Source organism: Elephantulus edwardii, unplaced genomic scaffold, assembly GCF_000299155.1.
Source record: "Elephantulus edwardii isolate Elephantulus edwardi_28Jun2011 unplaced genomic scaffold, EleEdw1.0 scaffold00138, whole genome shotgun sequence".
Taxonomy (NCBI): Eukaryota; Metazoa; Chordata; class Mammalia; order Macroscelidea; family Macroscelididae; genus Elephantulus; species Elephantulus edwardii.
The window spans coordinates 1,348,971-1,354,808 of record NW_006399888.1 but is presented as its reverse complement, the minus strand read 5'-3'; the positions used below and the strand labels follow the sequence as shown (position 1 = coordinate 1,354,808).

Sequence of the window (5,838 nt, the reverse complement as noted above, 5' to 3'; positions counted from 1 at the left end):
TTGTATCTACATGTTCATGAGGAATATTTTCTTTTTGAGTAATGTCTTTACCTGGTTTTGATATGAGTGTTATGCTTGTCCATACATATTTGCTCATTAATGCTAATGCATCTTTGGCTTATAGTTCTAAAAATGAGATTGCCAGGTCAAATAAACTAAACCAGCTTTCATTACTTTAATTTCTTCTTGCACTCTTCGAATGCAATTCACAAAAGTGAAAGGATGTTATTTTTGAGATTAAGTTACATAGGACTGTGACTTCTATTTCACTCACACTTTCTTACTTGCTCTAATGAAGAGAGATATAGAATTGTGTGCTGTCCTATGGGGCTGTCCAGGGGGCAAGAAGCTGCAAGAAGCCTCTGGCCCGTAGTCAAAGAGGAGCTGAGACACTCATTCAACAACACACGAGAAAACATATCTACCAACCACTATGTGAGTGACCTTGGAATGAATCCTTTCCAAGCCCACCCTGAGATGAATGACCTCAGCCTTGCTTACACCTTCACTATAGTTCTGTGAGAAAACCTGAGCCATAGGATCCACTGACCTAAATAAAAATTCTGATTCCCAGAAACTGTGAATTTAACCTAAGAAATTGTGGTTTAAGCTCCTGTATGTGGCATAATTTATTATGCCACAATAGAAGACTAAGATGTTGCTTTAAGGGTTGTGTTAGATGTGTTTTTAGCTGTGGGTAGACTGAGAATCAATTGAGATCAGCTGGCCAAGGGTCTTGAGTGGTATTATGTAGAGGTCTGGCTCTGTCCGGTTCTTCATTCCTTTTATCAGCATCATCCTCATTATCAATATTAATTGAGTGCAAGTTTACAAAGCAAATTGATTCTCATACATGTTTTATTTCATAGCGTGAGTTACAAACCCCAAAATAATAGCACTTTTTCTACTTCTTATAATTCTCATTTGCATTAATATCTGTTCATCTTGGCTGTCTGCCTATATATCTGCTGTTGACTATATTTCTTATATTTCTGTATTCTTTTTTGTGATACTGTGCTGACCATCCTCTTTTTATATATATATATTTTATTATTTTGTGTGTGTGCCTTCAAATCGAATCTGACTGGTACAGGAGGAGATTGCCCCTCCTTCTCCGGCAGAGCATCTGGTGGATTCAAACTGCCTATCTCTGGGATTGCAGTGCAACTTCTTGCCACTAAGCCATCAGAGCGCCCCTGATCATCCTCTTAATAAATACTGCCTTTCCTTTTATCCATGTTAATATCTGGCTATTATCTATTTACTAAATTTTTACTCCCTTTCCCTATTCATCCCTGGGAACCATCCAAGAGTAATTCCCTCTCTCTCTGGTTGTAAATCTACCTTTGTTGTTGTTGTTGTTATGTGCAGTTGAGTTGCCTGCAACTCATAGTGACCCTATGTACAACAGCCCTAAACCCTGCTCTATACTGTGCCAATCTTATTGACTCTGATACATCTACCCTCATTTACACAGTCACCAAATCAATCCATCACATTGAGGGTATTCCTCTCCTGCACTGTCCCTCCACTCTCTCAAGCATGACATCCCTCTCCAGGAACTGATCCTGCCTTGCAACATATCCAAAGTATGTCAAAAGAAGCTTCAGAATCCTTGCCTCCAAGGAGCGGCTTCGCCCACTTCAGGAAGAATTGTTTGTTCTTCTAGCAGTCCATGGTATATCCAATACTCTTCTCCAGCACCACAGCTCAAAGGCATCAATTCTTAGTTTCCACCCCCCTTCATTTTGCATACCCTCAAACTGGATCCAACTGGCACAGGAGGAGATTGCCTCTCCTTCTCCTGTGGAGCATCTGATGGCTTTGAATTGTGTGCTTTAGGGATTGCAAGGCAGCTTCTATGCCACTAGGCTGCCAGAGCTCTCTTAACTTTAGCTTTTTATAGTAGTGATCTTACACAGCATTTGTCCTTTTGTGATCAATTCATTTCGCTCAGCACAAAGTCCTCTGGCTTTATCTAAGGGAGCTGTTGTACAGTGTTCCTATAATTCTTTATTATTCTTTAATGTTGCATAGTATTCCATTTTATGAATGTAGCATCATTTCTTTATTGGTTTTCCATTTCATCAGTGATTTGGGTAGCCCATTCTACATGTGGAAAACAAAATCAAGAAGCAGAAGTCTTCAGTCAACTGCAATATTGTAATGACCAAATAGATGGACTGTTATATAAAAGAAATTGAATTCCACAAATTAATATTAAGCTTGATAACAATGCTTTATAGGGCCCCACAGAAAATTGTAGTAGAGACTTGAGGCCAGAGGGCCTAGTTCCTGACTGCCGAGAATAGGGCCTTGGGCCCCACACTATGGATGAGATTAAGCCAGGGTATCAAATGGCACAAAGTCGTTGAGTTTAAACAAAATTGTGGAGATTTGAACCCACTGCTTCCATAAAAATTACTCCTTATATAATCCTATATAGCAGTTCTGTGCTATAATGAGAATTTGAATATATTTGTCCATCAGCAATAAGTTTTGTTTGCTACTATTATTTGCTGTGTGCTGTAGAACTGGATCCAACTAGCACAGGAGGAAATTGCCCCTCCTTCTCCAGCAGAGCATCTGGTGGATTCAAACCACAGGCCTTTGGGATTGCAGTGTAGCTTCTTGCCACTAGGCCACCAGAGCTCCCTAGTTTGCTTTTTTTATAAAATGTCACAGAAACACATAGAGAAAGGTAGGGAATGATATCCATGAACATGACCTGGAAAGAGACTAGGCTTGCAGGGGAGTGGAAGGCAATTGGCTCTTGGTCCTTAAAAATGGGTTCCTAGGAAATGCAGAGTCTCAGGTCACATTCCAGAAAGAGTAAGTCAGAACCTTCATTTTCATAGGTTCCTCAGAGGATTTGTGTATATTTTGATATTTGAAAAGCTCTGGTCTCTATTACTTTTTATAGTTTGGGACTTTAGTGCTTTTGTTTACACCAAGCATGTGCGTATTTTCATGTACGTTCAGAGAGAAGCTTGGTGTCCGTGGGCTCAATGGTGAGGATGGGTCCACTGAGCCAGCATAGAAGGTAACGGTGGGACCCTCAGAACTGCAGGAACCGAAGGAAGAGTTAAGGACTCCAAGTTCTAAAAGTAGTAATGCGGCCCATTACACTGCAGACAGTGTCTGTGGGCTCACAATTTTAAGGACGTTGTTGTAACAGCAAGCATAGTTTTATTTAAAAAAAAAATTAGAGCAATTCTTGCAGCAATTACCACAATTTCCCTCTTCCCCAATTCCTTTGGACAAGTCTCCTGCAAGAAGCTGATTTCCAGCTGCATGGGGAATGAAAGGGTTCTTTTACTCTTCTTATGTTAAATACAAGAGAATTGATTAAATAGAAGACATTGCCTGATTGCTAGGAAATCAGAGATTCAGAGGGATTTCATGGCAGCACAGTGGCACCTGGGGATGGGAAAGAAGGGGGTAGGGAGGTGGAGAAAGCTTTTGTAGCCTGTCCAGGGCCAAGGACATTCAAGGACTAATGGAACAGAAATCTGGAGGAAGGATATTATACCACCTGAGCCAGCCCCCACAGTTTATGGCTCCTGGAGGGACGATATTCTAGTTGTTGCCCTTGTGTACCATCAAGTCAGAACCGATCATAGTTGACCCTCCAGCGGGTTTTCAGAGTCAGTTAATCGCACAGAATGAGACTACCCATCTTTTTCTCATGGAGCAACTGGTGGATTTGAACCACTTGCCTTCAGGATTGCAGCACAGTTCCTTGCCTCCTGGCCACCAGAGCTCCACTGTAAATTGTTCTGCGAGCCTGAAGGACACACCATGCTAGTGGTTCAAATCTAAAAATAGCGCTGCAGGAAAAATGAGCAGTCTCCTCCCGTTTATGATTTACAGCCTCAGAAACCCGGCAGAGGATTCTGAGTTGTGACAAGTAAGAGGAACTTTCACCATTATCTACCACCACCCTCCTCTTCCCTTCCTTTCCATCTCCAGGCGCAGGGGAGTCTTTTACCAAATTGTATGTTATCAGATGACATCAAGTTGAGTATGACTCAAAGCAACCCTATGAAAAACAGACCCTGAACCTTTTCCTCTCCTGTGCCATTCTCACAATTTCCAACATGCTCGAGCCCATTGTTACAGTTATTGTCTCAATCCATCTCATTGAGGGTCTTCCTTTCTTTCTCTGACCCTTTACCTTTCTCAGGATGATGCCTTTTTCCAAGGACTGGTCCCTCCTGACAACCAATCCCAAACTGTGTGAGATGAAGTTTCAACATCCTTGCCTCTAAGGAGCTTTCTAGTTGCACTTCCTCAAACAAAGATTTGTTTGTCTGGGTTGTGGTTTGTTATTTTTTAATTTATGGTATATTCAATACTGTTCAATAACACTCCAATTGAAATGCATCTATTGTTCTTCTGCCTCCTTATTCACTGTCCCACCTTCAGATGCATAGGAAGCAATGAAGAAGTATCAGGTGCACTTTCATCTTTAAACTGACTTCCGTCTTTTCGCCATTTTCCCAGTGTCGCTGAAGCTGCAGCCATGAAGGTCGAGCTGTGCAGTTTCAGCGGGTACAAGATCTACCCCGGGCACGGGAGGCGCTATGCCAGGATCGACGGAAAGGTGTTCCAGTTTCTTAATGCAAAATGCGAGTCGGCTTTCCTTTCCAAAAGGAATCCACGGCAGATCAATTGGACTGTCCTTTACAGAAGGAAGCACAAAAAGGGCCAGTCGGAAGAAATTCAAAAGAAAAGAACCCGCCGAGCAGTCAAATTCCAAAGGCCACCACTGGTGCATCTCTTGCTGATATAATGGCCAAGAGGAATCAAAAACCTGAAGTTAGAAAGGCTCAACGAGAACAGGCTATCAGGGCTGCCAAGGAAGCAAAAAAGGCTAAACAAGCATCTAAAAAGACTGCAATGGCTGCTACTAAGGCTCCCACAAAAGCAGCGCCTAAACAAAAAATTGCGAAGCCTGTGAAAGTTTCTGCTCCCCGAGTTGGTGGAAAACGCTAAGGAGGCTCATAAGGCTTAAATAAAGATGGAGTTGTAAAAAACAAACAAACAACTGACTTCCTTGCTCTTTAGCACTTTGGAGAGAGGTCCTTGACAGGAGATTTCCCCAATGTAACATGCCTTTTGGTTTTTGGCTGCTGTTACCCTGGGCGTTGATTGTGGGTCGAAGTAAAATGAAATTCTTGACAGCTTCAATCTGTTTTCCTTCTATCATGATGTTGCTTAATGGTTTAATGATGAAGATTATTTTTTCTCCATGTTGAGATATAATCTATATTACTGTTAAGATGTTACTATATCACACTAACAAGTAATGCCTGCTAAACCAAATTAATCCGGAGCTCTGCTGGCATAGTGGTTAAGGAATTGAGCTGCCAATCCAAAGGCAGGTGGTTCTAATCCACCAGCTGCTCTGAGGAAGAAATGCAGGCAGTCTGCTTACATGTGACTTACAGCCTCTGAAAGCCCTCTGGAGGGTCAACTATGAGTTAATTCTCAATGAACATAAAAGTACCAAATCAAATGGGTCTTCTGAGATCAGGGACTTTAGGATCATTGAGGACCCCCCCCCACCCCACCTCGCCTGGTCTCACAGGGCATCAAACTGGGCACAGAGACAATAGTTAGAACCATATATTTACACATCTCTGGGAACATATTCATCATGTATTGCATGATGTCACATAGTTATAGCAGGTGGCTGATCTAGGCATACTGGGATAAACTGGTGTTAAGATCTAGTCTTACAGAAGGGAATAAAAGGTATCCAAATAGGCAACGAGGAGGTAAAATTATCCCTCTATGCTGATGACATGATAGTATACTTAGAAAACCCTAAAG

General features: G+C 41.9%; 1 pseudogene; it reads left to right on the top strand.

The window, feature by feature from the left end:
• The first annotated feature begins 4,525 nt into the window (after window positions 1-4,525).
• Window positions 4,526-4,998, top strand: LOC102843027 (annotated as a pseudogene).
• The last annotated feature ends 840 nt before the right edge of the window (window positions 4,999-5,838 follow it).